Source organism: Corvus moneduloides, chromosome 1 (assembly GCF_009650955.1).
Source record: "Corvus moneduloides isolate bCorMon1 chromosome 1, bCorMon1.pri, whole genome shotgun sequence".
In the NCBI taxonomy this organism is placed as follows: Eukaryota; Metazoa; Chordata; class Aves; order Passeriformes; family Corvidae; genus Corvus; species Corvus moneduloides.
Window position 1 is genome coordinate 119,595,506 of NC_045476.1, and position 17,642 is coordinate 119,613,147.

The window sequence follows — 17,642 nt, forward strand, 5'->3', positions numbered from 1 at the left end:
GTTTTAAGAGGTGTGTAGGTCTCCTCAGGAAGGTAGGGACTGTTTTGCCTCCTTTTTAATCATCATTCCTTCGTTTCCCCGCATTGGCCTCTCTAGAGCAAAAGGCTGCTTATCTACTCAAATGGAATGGGAACTTCTTGTGGAAAAGCACCAGGAGAAGATACTCATTTGAATATAAGTAGGAAATGAATCCAGCCTGCCAGAGCTGGAACCCAAATGTATTAACTCTTTACAGACTCTTCTGCCAGAATGCCTTATGCCAAAACTCTGTATGGAATGTTTTTAAGGGAAATGAGTTGGATAAATGTCGGGAGAAGGCAAACCAGACAGCTGGCTTCAGCAGTACTTGTGCTGCCCACAGCCTTGACTCTATCCAACAACCCCAGATGGATTCCCCAGCAACCCAGCTCAGGAGTGATACCTCTCCTGGGTACTTCAGTTCCTATTCTCTCTCACCGTGTTGGCCCCCTATTTTCAAGCTGCCCTTGGCTGTGGTTCATACTCTTTCTGCACACTGTTAAGGGGACAGCTGCCCACAGCTGGTCCCCCCCTTTCTGGGGACCCCCTCCCCTGCAGAGCCATGCACAGGGAAAAAGAGGTGGATGCAGGAAAGGGTCTTCCAGGTGAGCCCACCAGACATGGGTTGAAACGACTTGCCCCTTTGAGATTTGGGAATAGGGTTGTTAAAGTAATTGTGAAGTTTGTTTCAGGCTTCATGTCTGAAGATTGCAACAAACCGGTTGCAGCTGAAGCCAGAACCCTGTTCAGCCATCTGAGTTGATGGCAGGCATCCAACCTGACTAATTTTAGCCAGGATGCTCTTCCGTTTCCTGTGCAGCATTTCACACGTCAGTGAGTCAAAGTGAAAGTAGGTGTGGATATTATGAGCGAGGTCCCAACTTGCACTTAGAGCTCTGTGGACATGGCATGTGTATTGTATGGCCAGATGAAAGCAGCGAGATGTCCTACTGCAGTGCCCTCAGCTGGGCACTGGAGAGTGTTTGATTTGCACAATGACAAAGTTCACTGAAACATGATGATCAGTTTATTTCATTCTGTCTTCTTGCAGCTTTCCTTTTGTTCCCCATCCAACTGTACTTCAGCATACTCCCAACAGGAAAGTCAGGCTTTCCTTGGTAAAAGTAATTTAAAAACCAGTGTTGTGGTTTACCTACTGTTTATAATTACATTTTCCTCTAAGATTTCTCTAGAAAGGCTTTTACATTCATCACAGGTCTGTGCCTTGTACTTACCTTCCATTCTAATAGCAGATAGACACAGTTATACCTACACATTATTGTAATTGTTGATGGTGCCCTATTTAGTTCACCATTTCTTTCTGTTGTAATAGATTCCCTGAATCTGTCCATTTTTGCTTTTGCTAAACTAAAAAAAAGACACATTAACATGCTTTCAAAGAGATTTAGGGAAACCACTACATCCCAGTGCATGAATTAAAAAAAATGCTAATAGGCCCATAAATGAAAATCAGTTGTTGTTTTTATTTCAAATAGTTGCATCTCTGTTAATACAAGATTTATTGGTTTCCAGTCCTCCCAAGGCTTAGGAATGAGCTTAGTTGGACTCCCTGAATTCATAAGCAGAGTTTCTTCCACACAGCAGAGCAGGGGCACAGGAGCTGGCTAAGTTTCAGCAGATCCTGTGAGCCTCACTTGTGCTTTGGCTGCATGGGTGCACTGTGACCTCCAGCAGTGAGTCTGTTCAGAAATACCAGCTTTGTTAGATGTAATACAAGGCCTTCAGAGAGCCAGTTTACATCTGATTTTCCTGCTGGAAGTCGACCAGATGATGGAGATGTGTTCTGCAAAATGGGATGGATAAAATGGCAGAGGATTTAGGCTTGTACACACAGCCTTACCTGTGCTTGGTTTGTCCATCATCCAGGTGGAGACTGCCTTGGGCCAGCACAAACAGCAAGGTGGTGGACCAGGTAAGGCAAGGTTCAACCTGTGTTTGTCTAAAGTCCATGCATGAATGTGGATTTGGATCCTCTCCAGAATTCTGGGGCTCTTCTCGCTTACAGGGAAATGTTCACTCAGTTAAGAGCAGTGAGGAGATGGAAGTATCTCAGACACGTTGCTGCTTCCTGCTGATCTCCCAAACTTATTTAGGCAAGTTGCTAAAAAGGGCAAAAGATGGGTATTGGCAAAGCACTATAAATAAAAACATTTGGGGTAAGATAATAAAACAACATGTAAACTTGCAGCAAAATCCTACTTTTTCAAAAATGTTGATGAGCCATGAAGTGTAATCAAATATTAAAGTAAGAGTTAAAAATACTTTTAGCTTAATGTACTTCCCTTAATCTCATCTGTGTTACTTTTATTCTGTTACTACTCTCCTCTGCTTTTATATTAAAAGCTGCACAAACAGAAGTGCTGTTCAAGATGTAAAGCAAACAAAAGGAAATAAAAGTACACTTACTTACAGAATTGTTTTATTTGAAGTCATTTTACATACTGTGTAATAATAGCATATTTGAAAGTTGAAGATGTGATTATTTAAAAAAAAAAAAGTTGATTGTATCTTTTAAGGACTGTTCGTGTTAAATACTATGGTTCTTTTTTTAGTGAGAAGCCTTGTCAAACAAAATTTTGTTCGGGTTTCTGTTGCTTGAGGGCAAAATAACTTTCATAGCATTGAGGGAGGCATGCTGTTGCAGCCCCACAGCAGAATGCTCATGCTGCCTGGCAGCACAGGAACACAACAGCAAGCTTGAGAGAACATGTATGAAAGCAGATAGATAGGAATTTGTTCTCGTTGCCATGGTGTTGGACACTGTTTACTTCACCTATCAGCTGAGTCTGGTTCTTCCCCTGTCTTCTGGAGACCTGCAGACCCGACCTGTAGCCAGGTTCAGCCTCAGAGAGGCAGTCAGGTCCCAGTAGCATATGGACGAGAAATGTATGGGTTTTTTCTTTTCTTTGAAATAAGGTTTCTGGCATTTGTGGCTGAGGAGGAAAGCTCCAGATGGTGAAGTGTGCATTATCTGTTCAGTGGTGTTTCAGGTAGCCTAAACCCCTCCTAAGCACACAGTCAGCTGGCCACTGGAGCTTACAGCCGTGGATTAGCAGCAGGAGCCCCACAGAGATGGGTTCTGCTTCTTCTGCCCCCAGGCCCTGGGACAGGCGAGGGAAATTAGGGGTGGTCCTGAGGTCTCATTTAGGTGGTGGCCTCTTTGCTGCAGTCCCACTCTACCTGCCAGACTGTACAATTGCTCTCAAATAGAGATGCTTAGCTGTTCTAAAATCTGTGGCAGCTTAATGTTTATCTCAGTTGAGGGACCGGATGAGTGTTGCACATCAGTTTCCCTCATAGTACGTGCCAAGCTGTAAATATAAAATGCCAGGTTGTGGTTATAAAAGCAGTCTGTCAGATATATATGGCACACTTCCCTTGATACCCTTAAACTAGGTAAAACAAAGCAGACCAGACATGCCATATCCATTTTAGCTTTTCAGCTACTAATGTCATGGTGCTGTCTTCAGTGACTTTGGTTTTATCATGGTGCTATAACTGCCAGTGAACTACTGTACTTAAAAGGTTGTTGGCATATCCTTTGTCATTTTGAAAATAAAATATCCTTGTCTCCCTCTGGCTGAGTGGTTAAATCACACTACAGTGGCCCTACTTGATAATTTTCTCATGAAAGACTCAAATCCTAGGGTTAATTAAAGCATGGAATAAGTATCTAGGGAGGCATACATAAATGCTAACAGGATTCCTACCACATATCTACAGAGGCAAACATCACCATGTATAGTTTATGCTAAGCTGAGAAAAGGAAGTCCTTAGATCTCTTAAAAGGCAGAATTTCTATATTTTGTGACAGATGTAGGCAAAAAACCCCCCCCTCAAACGATAACAAAACCACACAAAATTGGATAATGGCAGTGTGTAAATATATCCTTAATAATCATAGGAATTAAATGTTCTGGGAGACTGTATAAAGCATTGTATTTGCAGGAATCTTAATACCCATTCCTATCAGAGGAACCTGGATCTAGGATCAGAAAGCAAGGAGGAGTGCTTTGCCTGACTGCAACTGCTGAAGAAACTTTAGCAATCAAAATTATCTACTGATAACATAATCTGGCCAGTACTGCTGGGCAGAATATTATAGAGAAGAACTGCATGATTCATAATGATAGATGATCAGAAATATTGCTCAGCTCCTTGTCTAAAAGCCCTGCTTCTGAGAACATCCGCTGACACTCACCATCCACTCCTGGCACAAGCACCGACTCAGAGGGAAGGGTGGCACTTCCTGACTTCCACCCACCTCCTTGGCTGGCCTCCATTTTGCCCACAAGGTTTGCTTTTCTATACTGGGTTGACCTTCTTCAGTTTGTGCTGGTTAGGTGAGGTAAAGGCAAATAAACGGATGAAGTGACCTAGAGCTTTAGGCAGAAGCCCTCATCGCTATTCTCTCAGCAGGTATAACCACTCTGGCATAAGGGGATTCTGCAGAGGATCCCTCCAGCCCCTGGATCACCTGGATTTTAGGTCTGCACTCCTATAATTTATTTTGTTCATTTGAAAAGAGGTTAGGGTTTGTCTGCTTAGAGCAGAACCTTAGGAGATGTACTGATACCATCTGCTTTAAGCATCCAACTTGGATGCATTTCAGACAACAGCGTTAGGAGCAGCAATTCCAGTGACTTCAATGTAGAGAGGCAGATGTCTCTACATGGGCAGTTCAGGTCATTCATGTTAGATTCTTAAAATAGAATATATGCAAATTCAGGCTGTCTGCTGCCTTCACCTTGTCCATTGCTTATGTCTGTGTATATCTTAAAGGTGATTTGTCATTGAACTGCTGAAAGAGACCTTGCATGCACTCTTTTAAAATTGTCTGCCCAATGTAAAAAAAAGGCATCTGCCTTAGGCCATGCCTGCATGCCAATTACAGCATGTGTGCCCCCAGCACACATTTCACACCTAAGCTGCTTGGGAGGTGGGAATGAGGTGCTGGGTGGGTGGGCAGTGGTGGGGGAGGAGAGAGCAGGAGGTCTGGGCAGGACTGGCAGGAGCCCCATTCCTTCTGGGTGAGTGGCCCGGGGCCGGTGGCTGGGCTATTTTAGCCCCGATGGTTTTTGAGGCAGTTTGAGCTATTGCCTTTGCAGAAGTATGTTAAAATATAAATGAAGAAATGTGTTTCATGTAAAACCGTCTCTGCAGGAGTGTAGAAGCAACCGTGGTAGTAGGGAACCTAATTGCCAGTTTATTTGTGGATGTTTTTTTAAATGCTTCCTTTTGAGAACCATTAGAAAAAGGCTCTTTTATCAAACTGCTCCCTGGCCCCTTGTGTTTGCATGTTTGCTCCATTGCTTTGGAAGTGCTCAAGCTGTCACTCTGCTGTAGAGTTGTAGTCCAGTCTTCAAACATTTGTTCCTGCCAGTGTTACAGTGCTGCTTCATACAGCATCACTGGCCTTGTATTCAGTGCCATAGTAACCATTCTCTGGAAGGGCAGCAGGACGAGGCAAGGAATATGTCAAGCACCTGAGAGAGAGAGAAATGCAAAGCCTGACTTGACAAAGTCCTAACATGGATGGCAAATATTTGACACTGTTTTGTGGTGGCTGGTGAGTTCTCCCCAGGAAGGAGAAATACAGAAATGATTCAGAATAGTGAGCAAAAATTCCAAGTGGCCCACCAGTAATTAACAAGGACATTGCACAGACCAGTCCTGTGTTGGAAAGAGTGTGCTGCCTGTAGCAGCATGGGGAACACAGGTCAACCCCTTCAGTTCCTAGGCTGTTCATAGGCACTCTTGGGGAAGAGGTAAGAATGGTGAAAAATACCCTGGAAATTATGTATATCTTCCTTGCTTGCTTGCTTTCTTCCTCTCTTTTTCTCTTCCCCTGCCCATGTATCTGGATTTTCTCAGTTGTTCAGCAATCCTGTAGGAGCCAGCTGAGAAGCTGGCAGGCTCCTTGCAGGCATCCATGGAGGTGTGTGCAGGCAGGGTTACTGTACTTGCTCTCTGCCAAGGTAGGGTTACTCATTTGGCTTGGTGTGGCAGCATCCCTGGATGGCACACCTGTCTTCCCAGCCACCCCAGGGGTCCATCACTCGTAGGCAAAAAGCAAGACTGAGCCCAGGCTTCAAAGGGTTCTTTTCATTCTGACCCATTTTGCTTAAAGTGCTTTATTTTGCATTCAGAATTTAATCTCAACCAGAGGCACACACTGTGTAAGAAATCCCACTCATCAAATAATCGAAATCATTTTTTGGGACACTGCAGGTTCTTGCACGATAGGGCTTGAGTGTTTGTTTGGCTTTCAGTGGCATGCACTGCCAGCTACCAGGTAGTTATATCCTCAGGGAGGAGGGAATAGGGGGAAGGAGGAGCTGTAAAGACTTCAGTTGTCACAACCTTTTTTCAGCTATTACGAGATAAGGGCGCAGTTTTGTAACACAAACTCTGCCTGCCTCAGTGCAAGGTCTCTCCTGTGCCAAACCCAGGCTGCTCTCTCCTGTCTCTGCTGTTCGCCTTCCCAGCCATGCTGGAACTGGAACAAAATAGTTGCAGTGTCATGAAGCAGCTCAGCCGCAGAGAGGACTCTGCGTTGTATTCCCACCACTGTGGCCTGAGGCGTTTTGATTTGAGAAGGGCAGCCGGCTAAGCTTGAGCCCGGACTTGGGCTTGTTAGCACTGGTGCAGCCACGGCTGTGCCCTCTGGCTGTCCCTGCCCTCCTGTGCAGTGGCTTGCATGGGGCTCGGGGCACTGGAAAGCCATGCTGGATCCGTGCTGTTGGGGCCTGCAGAGCCTAGGTCCCTCAGGATCATCTGGTGGTGACTTCCAAGTGACTGCAAGAGTTGCCTGCGTCCAGCATGGCAGGCTGTGAACCAGAGCTGGCACAGCATTTTGACACTCCTCAGGAGCCAGCTGGGTGCCCTTGCACCGTGCCCAGCAGCTCTGCCGAGACACAGAGATTGGCTCAGCCAGGATGCATCTTGGATCAATGGGACTTAATGGTCCTCGCTCCTTGTGAAAGCAGTTAAATGTGGAAAGAAGTCTGGGCACTGGTCTTTATATAAAGGAAAGCCTAAAACTGTGATTATCTCTGGCTCAGAAATCTGACAGCAAACAGACCCAACCACAGGTTGTTTCCTTTTAGTGTCTCGCAATCTCCTGGGGTTGCAGCCCAGCTTTCAGCCCTTTGGGCAGCACTGGGGAGGCTTTTTCTCCTCGTTGACCCAAGCAGCTGCCTGATGCCTGGGTAGGGATGCTGTGAAGGAAGTCATGCTGTCTGTTGGGCAAGTGGGGCAGTGAGATGTGATTCCCTGTGCCATGTCCTGCTTGGCTTTGGAAGTGCCGGAGCAGTGCCATTATCCCATCCCACACTGCCTTTTAAAAGGGAGAGTCAAGTCTTGGCAAGTCTGCTGCGGGCTGAGTTCATCCAGAGGGAGTCAGCACTCACAGGAGCCAAGTTTTACCTTTATTTTGTATGGCTTGAGTATTGTGTGAGAGGATCAGTTACCCTATGGCAGTAGGAACAGAGCCCTCTAGAAGGTTCAGTAGCATTTCTGATGAGAATATACATTGATGGGAAAATAGCCATTCGTCTTAGAAGCACATATGTGCTTGATGCCATCTCTGTCAGGCAGTCCCTGCCCAACAGGTGTTTAAAGAAAGGCAGAGTAACCTTCCTGTGAGTACATTTGACATTGGCTCCTTCTCCTGTTGCATTTCCCAGGTAGTTATTAACTGACTCTGTTCCAGAACAGTAAGCACGCGATGATGCTTCAAGCCGTGCCCGACTCTTTCCGTACAAAAGTAACTGCCATCTGGAAGCTGGTTTCCACCTTTCTTAGCGCATTCCAGGTGTCTACCTGTGTTTAAAAAAACCTGTAGAGTTCAGGGCTGTCTTCCATTACTGACAGGCACAATTTCTAAAACTGTCTGGATTTTCCTGCAGGTCCCCTGAAGTTTTTTACAAATCCGTGGGATGAAGGAGAGCTGGAACACAGCAGGAAAGATAAAAACTGTGAAAGTGTGAAATCATGAGTGACACAGGAGCTTGCTTTTGGCCTTGGGACATCAGAGCAGACATGAATTATTGAAATTATGGCTCTGTTAATCTATGTGTTGTCAGCCCTTCTGTAAACAGTGAGCAGGTGCTGTACGACCGCAAGTTCTGTTGAGTGGGAAAGCCCTCTGGTCACAGGGTGGGGGGGACTTCTGCTGGGGCTCCAGCCTGCAGCTTCAGCTGCCTGACCTGGATCGTACTGATGGTTCATACTGAGGGATATTGCTCTTCAAAAGGCTGTGTTCATTTCTTTTATAACAGGTGATGTTGTTTAATAGTCCATTAGACTCCCTCAGTAGGTTTTCTTTTTCACTTTTTTACTCTGTACAGAATTTGAGTGAAGCCACTAACAGTACTCAAGACAGACTGTAATATTAAGAGATGTGCATAGAAGGTTTGCTTGCCTTTTAGCTTTTGGGGCTTTTTTGCAATTGTTTGTGTGTGAAGTACTTAACACAGAGCTTGCAAACAACTGTGTAGCAGTTGAAACTCAGACACATTATTCAACTTCAGGCTGTGCTTTATGGCCTATCTGTTCTGATAGTCAGCATCAGGGGAAGAAAATTCACTGTGTATTAACAAGAGGATGGCACTGAGTAATTGTAGAGATTATTCTGTGGAGAATCCTCTTGCACCATGTGTTTCGACCCTGTATCCAGAGTGCCAGACAGAATTTTAAAAGTGAATCAATAAGTAAATACCTGTTTGAAGGCAGAGTAAGGTGACACTTCCAGGAGCCTCCATGGCTGTTTTCCATCTTCAGCGATCTCTTAGAACAACTGCAGCTTTGAGCATCTTCAAAACTGGAGATCTGTGAATTCCAAAGCCAGCTTTTGCTGACAGATACAGCAAGATGCAGATTCCACAAACAGCTTTGGCAAGCCTTGTATGAAAATAGGGTAAAAATACTATGAATTAACTTGGATAGAGTTTGACTCTACTTATAAAGCAGTAAAAGAGAATGAATTAGTAATTAGGGGTTTATTTTTATTTTTATTTTGGACTCTAACGTAGTGGGTTGAGGTCCGTGATTGCAGTAGCTGGTTTTTTCTACATCTTCCATTATGCTCAGATAAATGGAGAACTAAATAGAAAAGTAGACTTTTTGATGATGTAGTTGCTGAACTACATTCTTAATTCAGGCACTCCTGGAGCAACAGTATCTTTCACACCTTGAACAGGATTTTAATCTTGAAAATGAGAAGCAGTTTGGACTACTCTAAATGCCTAGCACATTTCGGGGAAGGCAGGTTCCTGGGAAAACCTCATTAGGACCACTTCAGGAAAGCAAGGCGCAGTTCATATGGCAGATACCAGGTTGCTGCCACTTCAGTCTCTGCTCTTGCAGAAGCTTTCTGCGGGTGAAAGCCTTGGCTACGTTGCGTGTTCTGTCCTTTTCTGTGCTGAAACTGCTGGAGGAAAAATTTGGCCTTGCTTTGCAGGAAGAATTTGTTCTCAAAGATGCAGTTACAAGACTGGGACCTTAGAGGTGATAATTCATGTATTCTAGTACACTTCCCAAGGCAGACTTTGAATGGTATTACTAAGATGTCTCAGTAGTGCAAGAATACATTTGAAGCTGTACAGCATCAATGTTTAACTCAAAAGGCTCTGCTGTGGTTAGTCCTCGCTCTTATTCTAGTAGGGCACTATTAATAATGATTATTTAGTACTTTACAGAGAAATTATTTTCTGTTCCACAAGCAAACAATTTCGTAAACCTTTTTTCCCAGACCACAATAGTGGAAGTGCATGGTTTCTTTGTTTCTGAAGGTGTAAATCTGGTGTTTGTCACCTGTACTGGCTCTGTATCTGTACCTGTATTACCACTGCATTTCTGACTGCTGAGCATGATTTTGTGATTGCAATTCCTATGGAGATAAGGACCTAAATTTTGAAACCAGTGAATGGCAGGAGCAGAAAAATAGTGATTATCTGTTTAAGGGGTGTTGATTTCATACTATTGACTCATTTGTTTTCTTAAAAATAAACCCCAAGTCGTCCCCCAAAGCAAAACCTATAGTTTGTGTCTCTCTTTTGAGACTTCGCCGCTACTTAGCTCTCACAGGTGACATGAGTCTATCTGGGTTAGATTTGCTGCACAAGAAAACAACCCTGACTTTTACCGGGTGGGTGGACAGGAAAAAAACCCAACTTTTTGTCAGTCTTTTGTGTTGCAGCAGCTGGATTCATTGCTGCTATAGCAACACACCACATGATGAGGTGTATTAGATTGCTCTGCGCAGAACACGAGGGGGAGAAGGAACACAGCTCCTTGCTGAAGGTAAAGGTTGCACTGGAGTTTCTGGTGGAGAGCTGGGGAAGGTCAAATGCTCCAGCTCCCAGCACATGCTGTGCACAGCGGAAGGTAGAGGCGTGTGGAGGTGTTAAACTGCAGAACCAGGTAAGGTACAGCTGCATCGATTAACCTGAGATCTTAACCCTTCTCTGTGTGGCAGCTCAATTTTCCAGAGAGTTTTCTCGTAGCTTTTCCAAGTGTTGGGGTTTTTTTTAAAGTGGCTTTGCTAATGTGACAATGTGAAAACATTGGCAATGGTTGAAACTGTTAGAGGGACTCTTCTACTGCAGAGAGGCCAGTCTTACAGATTAGGAGGTGATTGTCCTCAAATCAATGCAAAAAGTATATATAAGGGGTTTTTTGTTGTTTCAGTTTCACTTGAAGATGTTGAACAAGTTTTGGTTTTGTTACTGTCTGCACAGTGGTTCAGAACATCTCTGTTGTCAGTCAGAATTTAGGGCATTATCTACTTAGTGATTTTTATTATCAGTACTTTCAAATTATCTACTCCCTTTAGCATTTATTAACATTTCTTCCTCTCTCCCTCCCAATCTGCTTCATCAGGGTGCCTGAGTCTTCTTGGAAATGAATTTTCATGTAATTTACTCCTTCGGGTTTTCTGCTGCCTCCTTAAACCTAGCAGTGTTGTTAATGCAGTTAAACAAACATTAGTGCACCTGTAAAGACATGAAAGTGGAAACAGTGCCACAGGTTATTGTGGGTTTTACCCTGTTAACCATTCATCCACCCAGGTAAAGAGAAATAATTAATGTCAGCCTTGAACTTCTATGTTTATTCAGACCCATGTCAAACTCAAAAAACTATTTACTCCCCCATGTTCTTTATGCACCTTTTCTTTTGCTTTTACTCATCACTAGGTTAAATGTGTCAGGTTTTCAAGTGGCATCCTTTAGGTGGAGGAAGACAACAGTACTTTAGAAGGGGAAAAACTGAGGGACCAAAACGGTAGTGGAGAAGATGGTGAACCTTCCTGAAATTCAAGTTAGATGGTTTAGTACTTTTCCTGCTTCCCATGAAGGGTTACCAACATTTTGAATGCTTTTCTATTATCTACAACTTAGAACATATTTCTTTCTTACCACTTACCACTACTTTAACGTAGGGCAACGTATCAAGAGTGTTGAAATGTGCAGTTTTCCTCCACTGCCCTAAGTAAAAGATTTCAAGCAACCCTTCTGTTTCTCCAGATACATTTATAGCCCTGGTGGTCCAGAGTTCAAAGCGCTCATTGCCACTATTGGCAGACTGGAAGCATTCCTGTGCAAAGTGAGGGATGTTGCAAAGGCCAGACCTTCCCTTTACTCACCCCTTTCAGTGGCAAGAAGGGACAGTCTGAGTTGGGGTATAACTGAGCCAAACCTTGAGTGGTAGGCAGCTTTCCCACAGCACAGAGCAAGTGTGCTTTGTGCCGCACTGTGGGAACTGTGCAGTCACAGCTCAGGGTTGAGTGAGGCTCCCCTGGCTGTAATGAGGTGACTTCAACAGAGTGGAAGAAGCAGCCACTCTGCCTGTCAGCTCACAGGAGAGAATTTGTGAAATAAAAAACCATATAAACGTGCAGTCCATTAAGGATCGCTGATCCCAGAATGAGACAGGTTTGCAAGAAGTTGAGTAGGGGTTCTTGAAAATGAGTATTTAGAAAGGGTGGAAGTCTTTGAAGGGGAAGATTAGCTGTACAAGGGAAAACTCAAGCGAAGTAGGACAGTGACAGTGATTTAGCTCTGATTCCACCACTTCAAGCAGAGCAAGGGAGTCCAGGTCAAATTATTTAAGCAATCAATGGAGCTTAATCTGTCTAGATTTAGGGACCCTTGTTTGATTGGGTGAATGAGGAACCTAATTCAAACACCCAGGAGCTCTTTCACTAATACAACCCATTCATTGTGGCCCAAGTGTAAGGCACCAGGGATGCAAGTGATTCATAGCATAGTATCACTAACACACTGTCTAGCTGTTACAGAGATGCACTAGGAGTGAGTTTGTCCAGGGAATTAAAAAATTAAGGAATCTAGATGAAAGGAAACAGAGTTCCTTCTTACTGAGTACTGCCACTCTCCATTTGTGTTTGGAATCACAGATGTAATAGTTTATCACAAGGAGGGGAGAAAAGGAAGTGAGAGTATCAGTTAAAGGCTGCATTATTGAGCAAAACAACTTTGGGGAGAGTGTCCAGCTAGTCATCTTTGCTAGACTAGCAAAAAGGTAAGAGATTATGGATGTCTGGGTATCAAAAATCATATTCTTGATGAAGCATGGTGAACAGAAGGAGTATGAGCACTGTCAGTAAAAGGTGGCTTCCTTCACCAAATAGCATTCCATTGCCTGGGTTTTTTCTATGACCATATTAGACTCTACAGATGTTCTTTAAGATTATAATCCTGATCATGGTTTGGTGAAGAATAGCATGTTTTCAAATATCACATTTTATTTATTTATAGGATCTGTGAGTACATATGAACCTTCCCCCTTGGACTTTTGTTCCTCTTACTTTCTACTGTCTCATTAACCCCTCTGAATCTTTTTTAAAACCTTCAAAACAAATAATACGTGCTGCTAGCTGAAACCTCTGAAAGGTGCAGTAAAACAAACAATAATTCTTTAGTTTATGGGTGCCTCTTGTACCTGAACCAGCTGAGAAAGTCATGGAAGACTGCTAAAATGCACTACTGTGCCATGAGAATAAATTTACTGCACAGTTTTGCAATGCAGATTTTATTCAGCATTAAAACTGTAACTCATTAATAATGTCAACAAATTTGCAAGGGCGATCTCATCTGCCCACTCCTACAGATTAAATCACACAATTTATTGATATGATAATCTTTTTACTAGATTTGAATTTGTGGAAAACAGCAGAAGTACCTAAGTGACTTGACTGGAAAGAAAAAAATTAATCCATTGAACTGACATGACTGTGTGTCAGCCTCTGAGAAGAAAGAAATCTGGAATCTTGATTAGTAGGAATCAAAACAGACACCAAATTGCAAGGCTACGTGATATGATGTGTATATGCCTTGTATGCAAATAGTAACGTAGGCAAAATTCCAATATGGAACAACTTGCAGTGACTAATTGATATAGGAATATGTGCACCAGTAGGAGCAGGCCAATCCCTCACTCAACCATCAGATGGCTGTGATATTTTTCTAGGGATAAATATGTACAAGGATGATTACAGTAGCAGATGCTAACTCCAGGAGCTTGGGCTCCACATCCGAATGTTCATCTGGCTCAATCAAAATGAACAAAAGCGTTTCCAAAGGGAGGGCTAACATCTCCAGGGCCGAGTGGGCATTGGCAGCAGTCCAGAGTGTCTTCTTCACATGCAGGAACTGTGCTCTCAGGAACAGTTATTTCCAAGAGGTCCAGCCACTTAAAGCATTCAACATGGAAAATTAAAGAAAACTGTTCTCTTTGGAAGAAAGCTGGCTGTGAAATCATCCTGGGAGAAGTTGATTCAGTTCTTCCTAGAGCACAAGAGCTTGTGGCATCAGGATGTTTATCTCCAATGTCTGTTGGGCTGGCTTCACCCATTTCAGCTTTAAGTATGTGCTGAAACAGGTCAAACACATTCACAACTTGTAGAAAAAGAAGCTCTGGTCCAGGACTGCTGTGGCCTCTAAGCAAGGAAAGGAGGCTTGTATATTAATGCCTCAAGGACAGATGTAAAGCTGCCATTTGGCCACATTTATCTGTGGTCAGACTTCCTGTAATTCTTTCTCTGAGGAGCTTGCTTTCAGTATTGCCAAGTCCCAGGTGCTCACAGATCACGAGTCTATGCTACAGAGCAGTCATGAGATGCTAGAGCTCCCTTGCTTTCAGGCTTGTTGCATGTTGTTTTCTGCAGCTGTGAACCGTGGAAAACTTCTTTGTTCTTTTGCAGAGCAAAAGAGTCTGTTCAGCCTCCTGTTTCCAGTATTACAGCCTCTTAAGGAAAAAATGCCAAATGCTGTGACACCCTGAAATTCTCTTATCCTGATGGAGTAGTAGAGGTACAGCCAAAAGAAAAGCTCTTTAAGGTGAGCATATAGTGCAGACACCCTAAAACTTAAAGATGCATTTGGGAATATGTGCAAATGATTATTTTCAGTAAGGAATTAACTTCCTATGAAAGAAGAAAATCAGCTCCTTTAGCCAGAAACTCAGGGCCTCTGGTGAGTCTCAGAGATGTTAGGTCTTTGAGTTGAAAGGGAGCACAGCTTCTTCCCACAGATTTGTCCCCCAATAAACCTGTGCTGAGATAGTCTGTGGCTCTAAACATCAAAGACTAAAGCTCCTATCCAGATGCTGAGCTAAGGAAAAGCTCTTCTCTGTGATTCTATCACCTCCTCCATCAACTTCAGGCTATACTAATTAATTAATCTATGACAAGACACCTCCCTCCCTCCCTGCCTGTCCCATGTAGCCCAAGCCTCAAATACTTGCTTTTGAGTGTGCATATATGCACAAGTGCACATGCAGACACACTTAAAGTAATTCATGTTTGTCATTAGACACAAATTATTGGGTTGAATTACTTCGTTTTGCATGATTTCCAGAAAGAAAGACGACTGATGAAAAGATGAAATGTCGTGAGCTCTTTTATTAAAGATAAGTGACCTAAGAAGTGCTGTCAGATTGGGTCAAGGAGAGTTGGCTTGCTAACTGCAAGTCTCCCTTCCTTTTGCTGGGCAGGTAGTCTGTTAATGGTGTCAAGCTGTGTGCTGTTCCTCTGAGATGCTGAAGCAGCTCTGGTTGCTTCTGAGGCCAACCATCCCAGCCTCACTGAGAGCCGCAGCCGAGCCTGGACTGAAAGCAGCTGGATTTGCAGGGCTGAGAGGCACTGTGCCACCCACCCACCTACTAACTGTAATTAGGAATGTTCCTTCTCACACGTTTGTGTCACGAGGTGGGGACTAAAAGCCTGTTGGCTGTCTCTAGTTAGGAGTATTTTTGTGTGGAGTGCTTCTTAGAATGGAAAGAGGCAGATTAGACTTTCAAGCACCCTTTGACAACAGCGCTGAAGCTGAGGGTGCACTGAGGAATGCTAATACTGGAAAACTAGGAACATCTTGACTGTTAATTCTGCTGAAGTTAGCAGAGCAAGACAAAAAAAAGGGTTGGGGTTTTTTTCATTTTCGTAACCCCTGGGCTTCATAAATGCATCACCGTTCTTTATTGTCAATTTGCCCGGAAAATCATTGCTGACATCTTACCTAAGGATTTATTATCATTCCAGTCAGGCTATCTTTCACTTATGTTAAAGATTTCCTGGATTTTTACCAGCCTTAAATTATATTGAAAGTAGGCAGATGAACATTTAAATTAAAAGGTTAATTGAAACGGAAATATTGCACCGGCACAGTTAATTTGTTTCAGTTTAAATGTTTATTAGCTTAATTGAATATTTACAGAACCAAGACCAAAAAAAGTTGTGCATCTGTTTCCACAAACACAAAAGTAAATGTACTTGTGTTCAAAAGGTAAATACCCACTAATAACCCTTAAAAACAGCAGTCTGTAAGAGTGTATTTCCAAAACAAGGAATGTTCTTCTGTAGCTAAACATCAATTCTTTTATGATTTCCTATCAGTCCCAGTTTCTTTTATGGTTCTTTAGGATTTATGAGCACACTGAAGTCCTCAAAGGTATCAAGAGAAAGAGCTTACGTGGTACTAACTCTTGAGGCAGGAAACACTGGTAAGATCTTCTGCCTGACAGGAGATAACCATATGATTCTCTTGTCTTCCCTGTGGAGTTTTTGAGATTGATCATCGAGATCCTCATGAGGAAGAGTTGTTAGAGAAATCTGTCTGCTTTTCTTTTCCCTAATTGGAGAGGAGTCAGGAACTGCAGGAAAGGGAAAATGTGATCCTTTCCGGATTTCCTGGAAGAAACCATATTTCAGTTAGTTGGCTTTCCTAGGGTGCCTAATTTAATAGCACGGTCAAACTGTATTCCCAGTCTAGGGGGCAACTTCAACAGGAGTAGTAACACCAAAATTTAACTGGTCAGACTTCATCTGTATGAATACAAATGTGGTTTTTAGACAGAACAAGTGCTGCAACAAGGAGTAACACATTATTTGGAATATGTTTAAACATGAAAAAGTGCTTTAATTGGATTCTTTTAAAGAAGTTTATGTTTGAATACATCTAAGCTTAACAAAAATGGTATTGTGTGATTTTCTACTCAAAGAAATGTTATGGCCCTAAATAGCAACAGAAATGGATTCCTTCCCACCCAATGTCTAATAGATGGACTATTTTAAATTCTGCTTCATCCCCTGTATTAGTTTCCTGAGAGGATTTCCATCATGAGGCTTTAGGGAATGCACTTAAGCACTGAGCTCTTGAAACTGTGGTAATTTTTAATCTTTAGCAAGTATCCAGTTAGACTTCATTGGCTTTATGGCACTCAAACTTCTCTTCACATCTGCCTAGGTAATTTTCTCCTTACAGCATCGGTCCAAGTTTTACAGGTGGATGTACTGGGACAGTATTATACCAAAAACACCAGCTTGTAACACGTGGGAAAGGGGCTTTCATCTCAGTACATGATTTTGTGAGTTTATACATCTTAGCAGGACTGCAGGATGGAAGACAGTTGGTAGTCTTGGGCAATGATGTGGATACAAAGGTCAGGATATGCCTCCTGTTTTGCTGGAAGTGTGGCCATAGGAATCTTCAAAGAATATTATCCTACCCTGTAACTAACTGCATCAGTCCTGAGCATCTTAAATGTGCTGCTTCCTGTGGCTTGAGAAACAAAGCCTAGTCCTTTGGCCTCTAAGCAAAGAGTTGCTGTTTGATTTTGATCATTTCCTGTCAGCCATTCGTTGTTTCCTGAGCAGTGCACACACAGCTCCCACGTCAGCAGCCGTCCAGCAGGTGCCCAAAAGCTTCTCTGGTGCACTGCTTCAAACTGATGCGCTCTTCATCAGGAGGCTGACCAAAAATACCTGTTCTTGTTTTATTCCACAAGCCCACTGGGTTTGTTCCCTGTTAGAAATGTAGCTGTTGACCTCTGACAACTCTGTGTGCAAAAGTACAATTCAGTGTCTTCAGTGGGCTTTGAAAATACTTCCCATATCTTAATCTGAAGGGCACTGATAGGAACCCCTTAGCTTCCAGGCTGCACGTTCCTTGTATTTCCTTTCTCCTCTGGTATCCCCTCTGCCTTCCCTTGTCTGCATTGTCACTCCCTTCTCTCCCATCTTATTTCTGAAGTGCCTTTAAGTGCTTTTGTACTGGAAACTTGGAAATCCCTTCCCTAACTGCCAA

At 43.2% G+C, this 17,642-nt stretch overlaps 1 protein-coding gene across 6 annotated transcripts in view; it reads left to right on the forward strand.

Annotated features, from left to right (window-relative positions):
- DTNA (dystrobrevin alpha) overlaps positions 1–17,642 on the forward strand; it is a 231,298-nt gene that overhangs the window by 90,031 nt on the left and 123,625 nt on the right. Inside the window, exon 1 of one of the 6 annotated variants that reach the window (XM_032124657.1) lies at positions 1,930–1,951. The exons of 4 other annotated variants lie outside the window; for them this stretch is intronic. The gene's annotated coding sequence lies outside the window, so the exon portion shown is untranslated. Of the gene's footprint in view, positions 1–1,929; positions 1,952–10,335; positions 10,465–17,642 lie in introns of those variants that run through there. One more of the 6 variants, XM_032124648.1, reaches the window with a different exon arrangement.